The 16,386-nt window shown below is 47.0% G+C and overlaps 1 non-coding gene across 1 annotated transcript; it reads left to right on the top strand.

The window, feature by feature from the left end:
- Positions 1–10,151: 10,151 nt before the first annotated feature.
- Positions 10,152–10,258, top strand: LOC120663212. Its single transcript, XR_005670431.1, has one exon. It is a non-coding gene; the product is annotated as a small nucleolar RNA R71 (small nucleolar RNA).
- Positions 10,259–16,386: the final 6,128 nt, after the last annotated feature.

The following is a 16,386-nucleotide window of genomic DNA, read 5'->3' as shown; positions in this document are numbered from 1 at the left end:
GCCAGAGCCGTGCAGCGGCTCCGCATCGGACCCAGGATCGACCCCGAGCCCGCTACCCTCGGTCTCCGCCACGACCGCGCTGGAATTGGCTCTGGAACCACCGCCGCAGGTAAACTATTTCCTGAGCATTTGCTTGCCTCTGGTGATCCCTAGACCTCCCTGACCCTCATGCACCTCTGCAGCACCACCCCGAGTTGAGCCGCGGGATCCAGACGCCCAGAGCATCGCCGCGTCGACCTGCCCACGAGCACCGAGTCGACCTCCCCGTCAGAATCCTAGCCTCGATAAGCGTCCACTCTCCGCTATGGTTGTTTTGCACTAGATGTTCTAGACCGTAGACCCCTCAATGGGCCAGGCACCGCACGCCAGCGCCTCTCCGCCATAGCTCCGCCGTGGCGGATGCTCTACATCGCAGCCCAGCCCTGCCCGTGCCGCGTTCTGACCTCGCACACACCCGCACCTTCGTTCCCATCTCTTTACGCCCAGAACTGACCCCAGCACGGCACCAGCACCCTGCTCCGGCGAGCACCTCCACTGCAGTGCCGCCGCACCACCCGAAGTCCCTACTCCGAGCCCCGAGCCACCTCCGCGTTGCCTCCAATGGATCACGCACGACGTGAGGAGCATCCCCGACCCAAACCCGCTCCGTTTTGTCCCAGGGAATGCCGGATTAGCGAGATCCGGCGAGTCCCCGACAAGCGCCGCCGCGGGATTTGTCGCCAGCGAGCGAGCGCCGCCGCCCCATCACGCGTGTTGGACCACAGCCACACGATCTGTCTTGGACGCGCAGGATTAGATCCCGATCCAATCAAACCTGAGCCCTCAGATCTCGATCCAATGGATCAGATCTAAAGATACCCCTTCGGCCTGGCAATCTTTCTAAAGTGACCCTGAGCTTTTGAGAAATTAACCCGCCGTCCACTTAGTTCAATAATAATTGCAGAACAGGCCTGACTTTTGCACGGAGCCCGCTGAACTTTTCAAGATTTGGGGTCCGCAGTCCAGACTCTGCGTTTTTACGCGCTGGCCCTTAGAACTAAGGTTTAATTATGTTTTAGTCCCTGGTTTTTGCAGAAAACCCCTGGAAACTTAGTTTTTCTTGCAGAAAAGCCCTAAATCTTGTTTTAGGCCTAATTTTCGCGTTCTAGCTCCATTTTAGGTATTCTTTATGTCCACGCAATCGTTGTGACACGTAGAATAGTCTTAGCTTAGTTTTGTTTGCTGTTTTTATGTATTGTTGTGCTGTTTCTTAGTGTTTGATCTTGTTTGCATGTATGTGTATGTGCTGGACTTGCTTGGCATTGCGATCGTGAGTAGACGTTGATCCTTCGGAGGAGTACCAGTACCCGGAGCAGCCATTAGCTTCTGAGCAGTTTGAGCAGCAGGAGAACTTTGAGGAAGGAAAGTATAACATGAACACCACCTATCACCTTTAAATACAATTTCATATTGCATTTTAATATTGTATGCCTATAAGGACTTTCCTAGCCACTTTATATCCTTTATATATATATTCCTTGGGTTGCATTTTGGTTAGTTGTGCTAGGTGCCGCACTATAACACACTTGGTCCTTTTTAATTAATTTTATTAATGGTATATGCAACTTAATTCTGGGAGTGGCCCGCTTGAGTGGCTCACGTCTCGTTAAAACCTGGTTTTTCTAGAAACATGGTTTAGGGGGCCAGCACGGTGCTTAGTGTTTTGTTGGCGACTCTCCCTAAGGACCGGTTCATAGAGCGACAACCTGGGACAACAGCGCTACCACAAGACTGAAATGGGACGGTCTTGGCTTACTAATTAGGTCTTTTTGGTTTGGAGTAACATACCTGCGGTGCAAGGGTGCTAAGCTTCAATGGTCCCTGCTCCTCCGGCTTGGTCTGTGCTCCATGTCTTGTACCCCCGTGAGGTGGGCCCCACCGTCGCTAATCCAACTCTTCGCGGTTATGCCTTACCTCGTAGTGAGTTTGTTAGTCATCTCAGCTACGGAAGTGTGATGAACAACTAGCGTAACTCACGACTTGTGGGTAAAGATGTGCAACCTCTGTAGAGTGTAAAACTAGTATACTAGCCATGCTCACGGTCATGAGCGGCCCAGATCCTCCTTTTTATTAGTGGGGTTATCTTCCTTTGATTAGGCGGGTTCCCCGGGTGGTTTGGTTTGGTTTGGATCTCAGTAGTATCATAATTAATTCTGATTAATTACTATGTAATTGGGTTATGGTAATTTCATCAACTTGTAGTAATTAGTTCTAATAAAATTTTGCCAAGAATAAAAGCTAATGCAGTTGAGTCAGCCCACCTTAGAGCCTCATAGTTTGTGTGATACTTGTTGAGTACAAGTTGTGTACTCACTCTTGCCTACTCTACTCTTTTCCTCTTGTTCTCTTTGGGGACACCCTACTGCTGCTTAGTTCCCGGCGACACGGAGGAGTTCACCCGGAGCTACCAGGAGTATGAGGACTTCTAGGCGTTCGTCTCCCAGTCGACGTCCCAGTGGCTTCCAGCTTCCGAGAGTTTTCGTATATGTAATTACGCTTCCACTGTATCAGACATTTTGTCATTAATGTAATAAATAACTTTCGTACTCGCTTTATTATATCTTTTTGCGTGATATGTGCTGTGATATACTGTTCATTCTGTTGTATATACGTGTGACTTGATCCTGGCACGTATATGATTGCTCGGTTTATGTCCTTTTATAAACCGGGTGTTATAGAGTGGTATCAGAGCTATATCGACTGTAGGACGAAAGCCTAGATAGAACTAGTCAAGTTTTAGGTCTTCTTCTCTCTAAGCCTTGTCTGCTAAATCTATTTTGCTATTATATCCCTTGACTTCTAAGATTTTTACTCGTCTTGCCTTGATTTTCTCTATAGAATAGTTTCCGTAGATTTTGGCCTGAAGTAACTCGACTGATCATCATACGTGTAAGCCAAATGACCCCTTTATAATAGCACGATAGAATGTTCTGCGACACGTTGTGTTAGGCGAGTTGTGTGTTAACCTCGGCTAAAGTCTAAATTTGTATGCTTGTGATTATGAAAATGTTTGATTTGGATTTTGGTTGATTGCATAGCTTAGTAGTTGAATTTGTTTAAATAAAATCAGTCTTAAGTTAAAGTTAATTAATTAATAAAATGAGTTAGACCGTTGTGGTTAAAACCATCCACTCTATCCTCTCTACCTTATCATGCCTTGGGTTTCTCCTGTCTTGCTTGTTGAGAAGAAGGATAGTGCGAAGAGGATGTGATATTCCAGGATTCACCAACGAGGACGTCGGATTCTGTAAGGGGGTAGGGATGTGACACCCTGGCCTCCAGATAGTACAGGAGAATTTGAGAATCTCTCGGACGAGGCAGAAGAGTTATGCTATAGCTTCCTTTTTCGGAGTTATGTAACACCTATCTGGAGTTAGCAGCAGTGATGCATGGGCAGTGTTGTCTAAATAAGATAGAACCTTAAATAGTGGAGTTTTTCTCTCTTCCTTGACCTTACCAATCTGTGTTTCCTCTTTACCCCAGTCCAGATGTCAGTGGAACAAAAAGACCTTGGAGACAGTGCAATGTGTGATGGTGTTCATGCAATAGTTTCTGTGGAGCAACCGATAACGGTACCAGATCAGTCTTCGCAAACAACATACCACCCGAAGAATGGTGAGAAAGCTTGTCCGTGTTGTCAATTCTATGGCGTCCCTTGTCGTCAAGTTCATGCGACTGAAGATGAAGCCACAACTAGCAGGAACCAGAGGTTGTTCTTCAGTACAAAGAGAAAGATGTCTCATCAAGAGCAGCTAGCAGAGGATTCCCTTTTCCTTGACTCCCCATCGGTCGATGAGCTACAGACCATCCAGAAGAGAAAGGATCCTGAGTGCTCTAGAGATACATAGGTCAAGAACCAAGAACTCTATGATTATGTTGATGGGTTGACTATCACTATGAATGTGATTCAGCCACGCGGTCGCAAGGAGTCCAAAAAGCAAGAAGCAGAAATAATGCAAGATGGGATGTTAAGTTCACAGGGAGGTCAACCAAGTAGCGCCATTCACCGCCGCAAGATGGGATGTTAAGTTCACAGGGAGGTCAACCAAGTAGCGCCATTCACCGCCGCTGCATGTGCTACCAATGCGGGCAAAAAGGTCATTATGCCAAAAGTTGTCCACAGAATCACCTGTCACCGGTAGCACCAGTCCAGGACCTTTCACCAATCCCGCGTACCAGTGGTGACGAGACCCACCTTATTTCCAGGAATTGTTCCAAGCAAGATGCCCAGAATGACCAGGATCAGCAGCAGGTGATACCAGTGTGCAGTGATCGTACAAAGCGTGAGCGATCCAAGAAGGGACCAAAAGAGTACCTCCAGGGTAGAGTTCACCTTGTGTCAGTAGAAACCATTCGGGATGATAGTCCAGTCATTCTTCGTATGCTTCTAGTCAACTCATTTCCAGCCTCAGTGTTGATAGATCCTCGTGCTACACATTCATTCATCAGCACGCAGTTTGCTGCTAAGCATGAGATATTGAAGCTTCCCATGAGGAAGAAAATGGTCGTCAAATCATCAGGAAAAGAACAGATCTCCAGTTACATACGTCCTCGAGTCAGCATGAGGATAGGCGAGGCAACCTTCCCTGAGGACCTTATTATGATGGAGTCAACAGGAATCGACATTATTCTTGGTCAAAATTGGTCAGTTCAATACAAACTTGTGATGCAGCCTATCAAAAGAGGGGTAAAGGTCCAGACCTCATCAGGAGAGCAAATTGGGCATGAGATTCAACATACTTCCAACTCAAGGCATGTGGGTACGAGAACCCGACTCGGGTGTGCGTAGAGCTTAATCCCAACCTTGTTTCTCTTTGCTAGCCAGCCCAGAATCTCGGGGCGAGATTCGTGTAAGGGGGTAGGATTTGTAACACCCTAATTTAAATTTCAGTATTTAATAATAAATTTTTTTGGCTTTATTTAATTTTCTAAGGTTTATTATGATTAGACTTGCATTTAAATTAATTTTCCCTCACAAGTAATTAAAAAATTTTCTTAGGTCAACATGTTGTGCATTCATGCTGGTGCATAATTTTATTCGATTGAGTGTGGTTTGAATTCAAATTCAAATTTGAATTCAAATAGGTTTAGTTTGGTTTGAAATAGGGAATAGAATAGGAAAGGAAAAAGGAAACCCAATCAAACCCAAACCCAGGTGCCAGCCCAACCGGACCATGGCCCACCTTTCCTTTTCCCTGGCGTCAGCCCAGAAACCCAACCCAAAACCCAAGCCCAGTTCCCCTTCTCCCCTCTCCGCAGCCCAGCCTACCTTTCTCCTCTTTCCTTCAGCGCTCGCCCCAGCCTTTCTTCCCCCGCGCGGCCCAGCGATCGGCCCAGTCCAGCATCGCAGCGCAAAGCCCGCTTCTTCCGCGCGCGTCCCCTCTCTCTCACTGACAAAGGACGGCCCACACATCAGCCTCCGCTCCCACACTCGCGCACTCGTTCGCGCAGCCCCGTTCTGAGTCAGACTGCCCAGGCCCGCCTATCATCACCTCCCTTACTTCTTCCCCAGCACGCTAATAGAGCCCGCGATCCTCGCCGTGACGCTCGGCCGCGTGCCCAATGGCCCGCACGCCGAGATCCCCGGCGCCCTCCTTTAAACGCACCCCGCAACCCCCTGCGCCCTCCTCCCATCCGTAGCCACCACCACCAAACCCTAGCTCGCCACCTCTCCTTGCTCCGCCGCGCAGAGGTCTGCGCCGCCGCGGCCACGCTGCACCGCCGCCTCCTAGCCATACCAGAGCCGCGTAGCGGCTCAGCATCGGGCCCAGGATCGACCCCGAGCCTGCTGCCCTCGGTTCCGCCACGACCGCGCTGGAATTACCTCTGGAACCGCCACCGCAGGTAAACTGTTTCCCGAGCAATTGCTCGCCTCCGGCGATCCCCGAACCTCCCTGACCCTCGTGCACCTCCGTAGCACCACCCCGAGTCGAGCCGCGGGATCCAGACGCCCAGAGCATCGCCGCGTCGACCTTCCCGCGAGCACCGAGTTGACCTCGCCGTCGGTCTTCACAGCCGACCACCCTGCACGACCTCCCCGTTCGAATCCTAGCCTCGGTAAGCTTCCACTCTTCGCTATGGTTGTTTTGCGCTAGATGTTCTAGACCGTAGACCCCTCAGTGGGCCGGGCACCGCACGGCGGCGCCTTGCCGCCATAGCTCCGCCATGGCGGATGCTCTACATCACAGCCCAGCCCTACTCGTGCCGCGTTCTGACCTTGCACACACTCGCACCTTCGTTTCCGATCTCTTTACGCCCAGAACTGACCCCAGCACGGCACCAGAACCCTGCTCCGGCGAGCACCTCCGCTGCAGCGCCGCCGCACCACCCGAAGTCCCTGCTCTGAGCCCCGAGCCGCCTCCCTGTTGCCTCCAGTGGATCACGCATGACGTGAGGAGCATCCCCGACCCAAGCTTGCTCCGTTTTAGCCCTGGGAATGCCGGATTAGCGAGCTCCGGTGAGTCCCCGACGAGCGCCGCCGCGGGATTTGTCGCCCGTGGGTAGCCCCGCCGCCCATCACGCGTGTTGGACCACAGCCACACGATCTGTCTTGGACGCGCAGGATTAGATCCCGATCCAATCAAACCTGAGCCCTTAGATCTCAATCCAATGGATCAGATCTGAAGATACCCCTTCGGCCTGGCAATCTTTCTAAAGTGACCATGAGCTTTTGAGAAATTAACCCGTCGTCCACTTAGTTCAATAATAATTGCAGAACAGCCCTGACTTTTGCACAGAGCCCCCTGAACTTTTCAAGATTTGGGGTCCGCAGTCCAGACTCTGTGTTTTTACGCACTGGCCCTTAGAACTAAGGTTTAATTATGTTTTAGTCCCTGGTTTTTGCTGAAAACCCCTGGAAACTTAGTTTTTCTTACAGAAAAGCCCTAGATCTTGTTTTAGGCCTAGTTTTCGCGTTCTAGCTCCATTTTAGGTGTTCTTTATATCCACGCAATCGTTGTGACACGTAGAATAGTCTTAGCTTAGTTTTGTTTGCTGTTTTTATGTATTGTTGTACTGTTTCTTAGTGTTTGCTCTTGTTTGCATGTATGTGTATGTGCTGGACTTGCTTTGGCGTTGCGATCATGAGTAGACGTTGATCCTTCGGAGGAGTACCAGTACCCGGAGCAACCACCAGCTTCTGAGCAGTTTGAGCAGTAGGAGAACTTTGAGGAAGGCAAGTATAACATAAACACCACCTATCACCTTTAAATACAATTTCAGACTGCATTTTAATATTGTATGCCTATAAGGACTTTCCTAGCCACTTTATATCCTTTATATATATCCCTTGGGTTGCATTTTGGTTAGTTGTGCTAGGTGCCGCGCTATAACACACTTGGTCCTTTTTAATTAATTTGATTAATGGTATATGCAACTTAATTCTGGGAGTGGCCCGCTTGAGTGGCTCACATCTCGTTAAAAATTGGTTTTTATAGAAACATGGTTTAAGGGGCCAGCACGGTGCTTACTGCTGGGTTGGCCACTCTCCATAAGGACCGGTTCATAGAGTGACAACCTGGGACAATAGCGCTACCACAAGACTGGAATGGGACGGTCTTGGCTTACTAATTAGCTCTTTTTGGTTTGGAGTAACTTACCTGCGGGGCAAGGGTGGTAAGCTTCAATGGTCCCTGCTCCTCCATCTTGGTCTGTGCTCCGTGTCTTGTACCCCCGTGAGGTGGGCCCCATCGTCGCTGATCCAACTCTTCGCGGTCACGCCTTACCAACGAGATTCTTTGTAACGGCCTTGTAGTGAGTTTGTTAGTCATCTCACCTACAGAAGTGTGATGAAAAACTAGCGTAACTCACGACTTGTGGGTAAAGATGTGAAACCTCTGCAGAGTGTAAAACTGGTATGCTAGCCGTGCTCATGGTCATGACCGGCCCAGATCCTCCTTTTGATTAGTGGGGTTATCTTCCTTTGATTAGGGGGGTTCCCCCGGTGGTTTGGTTTGGTTTGGATCTCAGTAGTATCATAATTAATTCTGATTAATTACTATGTAACTGGGTTATGGTAATTTCATCAACTTGTAATAATTAGTTCTAATAAAATTTTACCAAGATTAAAAGCTAATGCAGTTGAGTCAGCCCACCTTAGAGCCTCATAGTTTGTGTTATACTTGTTGAGTACAAGTTGTGTACTCACTCTTGCCTACTCTACTCTTTTCCTCTTGTTCTCTTTGGGGGCACCCTACTGCTGCTCAGTTCCCGGCGACGCGGAGGAGTTCACCTGGAGCTACCAGGAGTACGAGGACTTCTAGGCATTCGTCTCCCAGTCGACGTCCCTATGGTGCCCAGCTTCCGAGAGTTTTCGTATATGTAATTACGCTTCCGCTGTATCAAAGATTTTGTTATTAATGTAATAAATAACTTTCGTGCTCGCTTTATTATATCTTTTTACGTGATATGTGCTGTGATATACTATTCATTCTGTTGTATATACGTGTGACTTGATCCTAGCACGTATATGATTGCTCGGTTTATGTCCTTTTATAAACCGGGTGTTACAAAATATGCAGTGCAAAAAATCGAAAAAGTCAAGAAAAACAAAAATGGTGGAAAGCAAATATGAGATACATACCGATTTACCTTCGGCAAGGGCTCGTCATTTTGAGTCTGACGAGCGGGACCTTTCTCCTGCTGTGATTACCACTCCTCGGCTCGTCCTGGAGAATTGGACGAGGACGAGCTTGTGACCTTACGCCACACCTTCTTTGCACATCTTTTCTTTGATCTTGTGGCCATAGGTCTTGGTAGTAGGGATTCTGGTGCATCCCAAATTGCCTGCCCTTCATCATCCTATCGGTTCAGGATGCGCTGCTCTTTTCTCTGTTTGAATCTGAAGAACATGTTCTCCTTCCCGACACGGAAGCGGATTTCTCCTCTTCCCACATCTATCCTTGCTCTGGCGGCCCTCAGGAATGGTCGCCCAAGGATGAGCTCGATTCCTAGGTCACCTTCTATGTCCATCACTACAAAGTCTGCAAGGACGAAGGAGTCTCGCACGCGGACCAAAATGTTCTTGGCTATCCTATAGGGATATCGGATTGTAGAGTCTACGAGCGGCACACACATATATGTTGGGGAGAGAGCAAGGTATAGAAGTTTCTCATATATTACCATGGGCATAATGTTTACGCTGGCCCCCAGGTTGCAGAGTTCATGCTCATAGTATTGATCGAAGATTGAGCAGCTGATCATGGGGACCCCTGGATCTTCATGGTTAGTGCGAGAAGTCTGCCGGGGAAGTCTGCCGGGGATCTTCATTGTTACCATCCCAAGTGTCATTCTTTGGAGGATTGTACCTGCCTGCATGGTTAGTGCGAGAAGTCTGCCGGGGAAGGTTGCCCCACCCGGTAGACACCATATTTGCAGTTTCAACGGGAGATTCGGGTTGCCCCGGGATCTTCCCGTTCTCAGAGATAGGAACAACAGCAGCGATTTGAGCAAGTTGAGTTTCTATCATTTTTTTGAAACTTAATTAATTTTTATGAGTAGAAGAAAGAGTTTCAACTTTAGCATGTATGCTTTCTAAAATTTTATCATTGGCAGCAAGCTTTTTGTTTAAAGATTTATTGATTTTAGCTTGGCCAAAGACTAAGTCTCTCAAGGATAGTTGGTTTGAGTTGAAATTCGAATTGAAATTTGAGTTATAGTTGTTACCTCCTTGGAATTGTGGGCGTGATTGACCCCACCCCCGGCCTCCTTGTGGACGGAACCCGGTGTTGTTGATATAGGCTGCATCTTCACGGGTCTCGGGGCAATCATTCCCTGAATGTCCACAGTCACCACAAACTTCACATGTAAAGTACGAGTTCATAGCATGGACGGGAACAAGCATTTGTTGCCGGTTCCCTTCATCGAGCTTCTTCATTAGGAGGTCCAGCTTGGCGGCGAGCATATCCGTTTCCTTGATGGTGTGCATTCCGCCCTTGGATCTGGGCAGGGAACTTTCCTTGTTCCAGCCCTGGTTGGAGACCATCTTTTCAATCAAGGCTGTAGCCTTGACAATTGTAAGGTCCAGATAGGCTCCTCTAGTAGCAGCATCGAGATGGGCTCTGGATGTTGTCGTTAGCCCATTGTAGAAGCTTTGAAGCATGAGCCACTCGTCCATCCCATGATGAGGACAGGTGAGTATATATTCTTGCAATCTCTCCCAAGCTTCTGGGATGGATTCCATCCCTGTCTGCTGGAAACTTGAAATTCTTCCACGCAGGGCATTTGTTTTGCCCAACGGGAAGAATATAGCGAGGAACGTCGTGGAACACTTGTCCCACGTGCTGACGGCTTCCTTGTTCTGATAAAACCACTGTTTCGCTTTCCCCAGGAGGGAGAAGGGAAACAAGCGGATCCTGATGGCGTCGGCCGTAATGCCCCGTATGGTTACGGTCTTGCAAAGCTCTAGGAAATTCTGGAGATGGGCGTTAGCGTCCTCATTTGTCTTGCCAGAGAATGGGCTAGCCTGCACCATGTTTATGAGGCTGGACTTCAACTCAAAGTTCACATCCCCAACATCAACGTTGGGTCCAGTTGCCACATTGGCAGCTGAGGGGACGGAGAAGTCGCGGAGAATCTTCTCAGCCTTGAGTTCAGTGATTGTTGATGGTGCTTGGGAAGCTGGTTCACTTGTCGACTGCGAGATCGAAGGAGGGACGACGCGAGGTCGGACCCTTCTCACGAGCTTCTCGGGATTTTCAATAAAATTTGTCGGCAAGGACAAACCAGACATACACTACCCTATTTTTATCCAATTAGGAGAAAATAAAAAGATAAACACATTAGCCTGTATAAGCAGTAGCTACCTTCTACTTATATTGCCATATTTATATACTTAGTAAATAACTTTACACCTAGTGCCATCCCCGGCAACGGTGCTAGAAATGCTTGTTGGCATTTCTTAGCGTCGCCACTAGGAGTGGTTAGTTCCTAGCAACGCCACCTTGAAAATGCCGGTGTTGGTATGTCTTAATGTTTACAGAAAGATCCACAAGCACACGGATATACCGTTGTATCATTTCACTCGAAAGTATTCAGGGTATCGTTATTTATATTTTCCCAAGAGATGGCTAGGTTGTGTAAAGTGTATTTACAAGTTCCATAACCATGACACGTATGAAGTAAGATGAGGACCACTGACAATACAGGGGTAAGTGATAAATAAATGATAATCAGGGGTAATGTGACACACACAGAACAGCCAACTCTCATGAATAAAGAATAAACAAGCAATCCTAAGGTTAGTGGGAGCATAGGCAAAGATCCTAGTATACTATTCATGTTAGCAGATAAGTTATGTTAGCCACATTGCTAAGAGCTGCAAGTGCCGGGAAATTAGGGACATCGGGGAGAATGACCCGCTATGGAGAACATCCAGTCCCGTTTCATCTCTGCATAAACTCCTACACCGTACCCGAATGTCGGGGAGTACGCTAATCGAGAAGCAGCTTCCCGGTGGACCAACAGGGCTGCCACCACCTGCGGTCTACCCCAGTCACACCACGGATCACCGTCATATCCAAAGCATCCCACATACAAAGGCACCATGCCCTTATATGAAGTCACTACCCTAGCACCCCCGGGTCCCCCACCCTTCGGATGGACACGTAAGATGCGAAGGCAAGCCCGAAAGCACAACGAACCGATATCCTTACCCAGATCATCTGGTCTAAGCAAGAAACTAGAATAACTTGATGAAGCACAGATCAAGGCTAAGCATGCTAAGAACATAGCAAGATAACTGTTGATGTAAAAATCAACACACTGGAATCCGAAGGAAAGTGTTCGCCAAGTCACGAAATGTCAACCAAGCGTGCCAGTCAATTTGACCTAAAATTGACAAGGGAGAGAACAAAGTCAAATTCGAGAGCGTATCGGCTGGGATTCCGAATATCTCTCAGATGGGCGTATCGGCAAGCTTTGCCGATACTATTAGACGACAAAAAGATGTTAAATGTAAGTGCGAGCGTATCGGCAGGATCAGCCGATACACTAAACGACAAAACCGGCTTTGGATAGCCGATCATGTATGTATGACAAGATCTAAGCTACAAATGTGTAACTCAGATGATGTGAAGCTAAAAACAGATCTAAACCAGCTCTTGAGATAACAAAAGTGTTACTCCAAAACCTAAAGCCGATCTAGTATGTTTTTAGATGTGATAATGGCCAAAAAGCATAGGAAAACCTACAAATCTAGCCGATATCGATAATTGGTGAATAAATCTAGACGAGACGACAGCGATGCGCCCAGAAGTCAAAGCCTAGATAAACTCGATAACTTTTGAATAGATTTGAATGAAGCCACAGCGATGCACCTAGTAGCTAAAGCTCAAATATACTCGGTAAAACGAAAACTCACCAGCAAATCAAGTCGCTCGAATGTGAGGCGTCCTTGATCAACTTGAAAGAACTCATCGAAAAAAGAAAAGAAAAGGCGAAGTCACCAAAATAGTGCAAAGGAATTGTAAAGTTTGTTGTATTGGATGTGTATCAAGTTTTTCCGGTCCCTTACAACTCATATTTATAGCCTAGCGCTATCAAGTCCTAGCCGATCACGGCAAATATTACTTGACTCTAGAGAAAAGACTTTCTAAAAGATAAACTACTTCAAATATTACAACCGAATCATCAAGATTCTCATAGAGTCCGGATCCTCTTCTCCTTCCTTGACTTCATCGGCAACTCTCCATCGGCCGAACACCAAAGCTAATGGATCAGCATCTTCGCAGAATATTCTTCTGGCCCATCGGACGGATTTCCATCGTCCAATTCCAACCCTATGTATCTTTTGGTTTCTTCCAAATCGGCCATCTTCCCTTCATAAAAATCACCTTCCTTGACACGTGTCAACAAATGGTGTCAACACATGCCCCCCAGTTTCGGAATAATTTATTTTGTTCCGAAACTATTCTCGATTCATGATCGCATTTCTGCACCAACGTTTCAATCGGCATTTAAAGCAATTCCTCATACCCCGTGCACACGACATGCTTAGTACAGCCAGGTAAAACTCTTTTTTTGCCCCTGACCTTTTGCCTTCCGTCCACACAAATCCAAGGCGCCGATTCACTTTCCGTCTTTTCATCCGATCCACCCCTTTGGTTTTGTTCATAAATATCATCCTTTTGGCCTGGCATCGGTAACAAACCTTCACCAGCTACAGCACCACCTCCTTCTTCCTCCTTCCAACAAAAAACCCTAGGCTTTCCTGTAGCAATGGCGGGCGTCAAGCGCTCCGATGAAGGTCCTTCTGACGCTCCTCCGGCGATCCGCCGCCACTTGGGGTAAGGCCCCTCATTTCATCTTTTGATTACCATATTCTTGCCTGGTTTTGATCTCCAATCTTTGCACAGCGATAACGCCTCCTCTTCTTCGGACTCCTCCGGTTCGGAGGGGCCCCCTTTCCCTGGTGTTCCTGAGAGCACCAAGGAGTACATTCGCCAGCTCCTTCGCGAGAAGAACGAAGCTCGGTAGAATTACTCCCAGAAGACTATCTGGTCTCAGTTCCTTTCCGCCGAACTGGAGGCGGCGCAATCTGATCGGGCAACCCTCCAGGCCCAACTCACTACCGCCGACTCTAGGGTCGCTTGTAAGTTGCCTCTCCCGAAGCATTGCTCCCTGCTGCTCTTCTGACTCTTAGTTCCTATCGGCAGTATCAACTTCCAAACCAATTCGCCTTGCTCAAAAGTTTTGGCTTTAACCTTCTTATCATACCATCGGCTAACTATGGCTTTATTCACCTCAACATTGATAAGAGCCTTCAGCCGATGGCCAGCCAGATCCTCTAATTCATCTTTCATCAGAGCAGAATATTCATCGGCCGTCAATTGATTCTGAAACGTGACACGCCGCGAATCAAGTTTCAACTCCCATGAGAGAACAACTTCATGTCCATATACCAAATGATATGGAGACACCTTTGTAGCGCCATGACAAGCCATTTTGTATGCCCATAAAGTTTCATGAAGCACAGTATGCCACTTTCTAGGATATTCATCAATCTTTCTCTTGATCAATTTGATGACCCCTTTATTAGATGCTTCTGCCTGACCGTTGGCTTGGGCATAATATGGAGAAGAATTCAGCAATTTAATCCCCATTCTAGTAGCAAATTCCTCAAATTCATTTGACGTAAACATAGTACCCTGATCGGTCGTAATGGTCTGTGGAATATCAAACCGATAGACAATATGTTCTTTGACGAATTAAATCATCTCTTTTGATGTAACATTTTTCAGAGGAATTGCTTCAACCCACTTGGTGAAATAATCAGTGGCCACTAAGATAAACTTATGATTTTTACTGGATGGAGGATATATCTAGCCGATCAAATCAATTCCCCATCCTCTAAACGGTCACGGCTTGATTATGGGATTCATGGCTGACGCAGGAACTCTTTGCACGCTCCCAAACTTCTGACATTCTTGGCAACCTCGGTAATATGTGAAGCAATCTTCCAACATCATCGGCAAAAAAATATCCGTTCCTCCTGATCACCCATTTCATCTTATAGGCCGATTGATGGGATCCACAGACCCCTTCATGAATCTCACTGTAACACCCGGTTTATAAAAGAACATAAACCGAGCAATCATATACGTGCCAGGATCAAGTCACACGTATATACAACAGAATGAACAGTATATCATAGCACATATCACGTAAAAAGACATAATAAAGCGAATACGAATGTTATTTATTACAATAATGACAAAATGTCTGATACAGCGGAAGCGAAGTACAAAATACGATAAAAGCTCTCCGAAGCTGAAGCAGGGCGCCACAGGGACGTCGACTGGGAGACGAAGCACCTAGAAGTCCTCGTAGTCCTGGTAGCGCTGGACGAACTCCCTCGTGTCGGCAGGAACTGAGCAGCAGTAGCGTAGCCAAGAGGAAAAAGTAGAGAAGAGGCAAGAGTGAGTACACAACTTGTACTCAACAAGTATAACACAAACTATGAGGCTCTAGGCTGGCTGACTCAACTGCATTAGCTTTTAAGTGTTGGCAAAATTTTATTAAAACTATTTACTACGAGTTGATGAATTACCATTAACCCAGTTACATAGTAATTAATCAGAATTAATTATACTACTACTGAGAACCAAACCAAGACCAAGCCACCAAGGTAAACCCCGAGAAGCACCTCCCTCGTCGGAAGGAGATAACTTCACTAATCAAAAGGAGGATCTGGGCCGCTCATAACCGTGAGCACGGCTAGTATACCAGTTCTACACTCTGCAGAGGTTGCACATCTTTACCCACAAGTCGTGAGCTACGCCAGTTGTTCATCACACTTCCTTAGGTGAGATGGCCAGCGACTCACTACGAGGCCTTTAAAAAGAATCTCGTTGGTAAGGCGTAACCGCGAGAGTTAGGTCGGCGACGATGGGGCCCACCTCCGGGGGTACAAGCACAGGAGCGCAATCCAAGCACAGACCAAGCCGGAGGAGCAGGGACCATTGAAGCTTACTACTCTTGCCCCGCAGGTAAGTTACTCCAAACCAAAAAGATCTAGTTATTACGCCAAGTCTATCCCATTCTAGCCTTGTGGTAGTGCTGTTGTCCCAGGTTGTCGCTCTATGAACCGGTCCTTATGGAGAGTGGCCAACCAAGCACTAAGCACCGTGCTGGCCCCCTAAACCATGTTTCTAAAAAAAACATCTTTTAACGAGAAGTGAGCCACTCAAGCCACACAGAGTGCCACTCTCAGAATTAAGTTCAAGTAAACCATTAATCAATTTAATTTAAAAGGACCTGAGTGTGTTATAGCGCAGCAACCTAGCACAACTAACCAAAATGCACCCCAAAGGATATATATAAAGGATATAAACTGGCTAGGAAATCCTTAAAGGCATACATTATTAAAATGCAGTATGAAAATGTATTTAAAGGTGATAGGTTGTTCATGTTATACTTGCCTTCCTCGTACTGCTCCTGCTGCTGCTCAAAGTGCTCCGAAGACTGGCTGCTCCGGGTACTGGTACTGAGGCTCCTCAGACGGATCAACGTCTACTCACGAACACATGGCCAAAACAATGCACAGGAATAAGCATTCAATCAAACACTAACAAAAACTAAGAAACAATACATCAATACATAAAAACAGCGCACAAAACTACTCTAGAACTATTCTACGCGTTACAACGATCGCGTGGATATAAAGAACGCTAAAATCGGAGCTAAAACGCGTATTCTAGGCTAAAAACAAGTTCTAGGGGCTTATTTGTAAGAAAACTGAAGTTTCAGGGGCTTTTCTGCTAAAACCGAGGGCCTAAACATAAATAAACACTAATTCTAGGGTCTAACTCGCAAAAACTACCAGGCTGGACGGCGGGTTCAAAATTAAAG

The sequence above is a fragment of the Panicum virgatum genome, chromosome 2N, assembly GCF_016808335.1.
Source record: "Panicum virgatum strain AP13 chromosome 2N, P.virgatum_v5, whole genome shotgun sequence".
Taxonomy (NCBI): domain Eukaryota; kingdom Viridiplantae; phylum Streptophyta; class Magnoliopsida; order Poales; family Poaceae; genus Panicum; species Panicum virgatum.
This window is presented reverse-complemented; position numbering and strand designations above follow the sequence as displayed.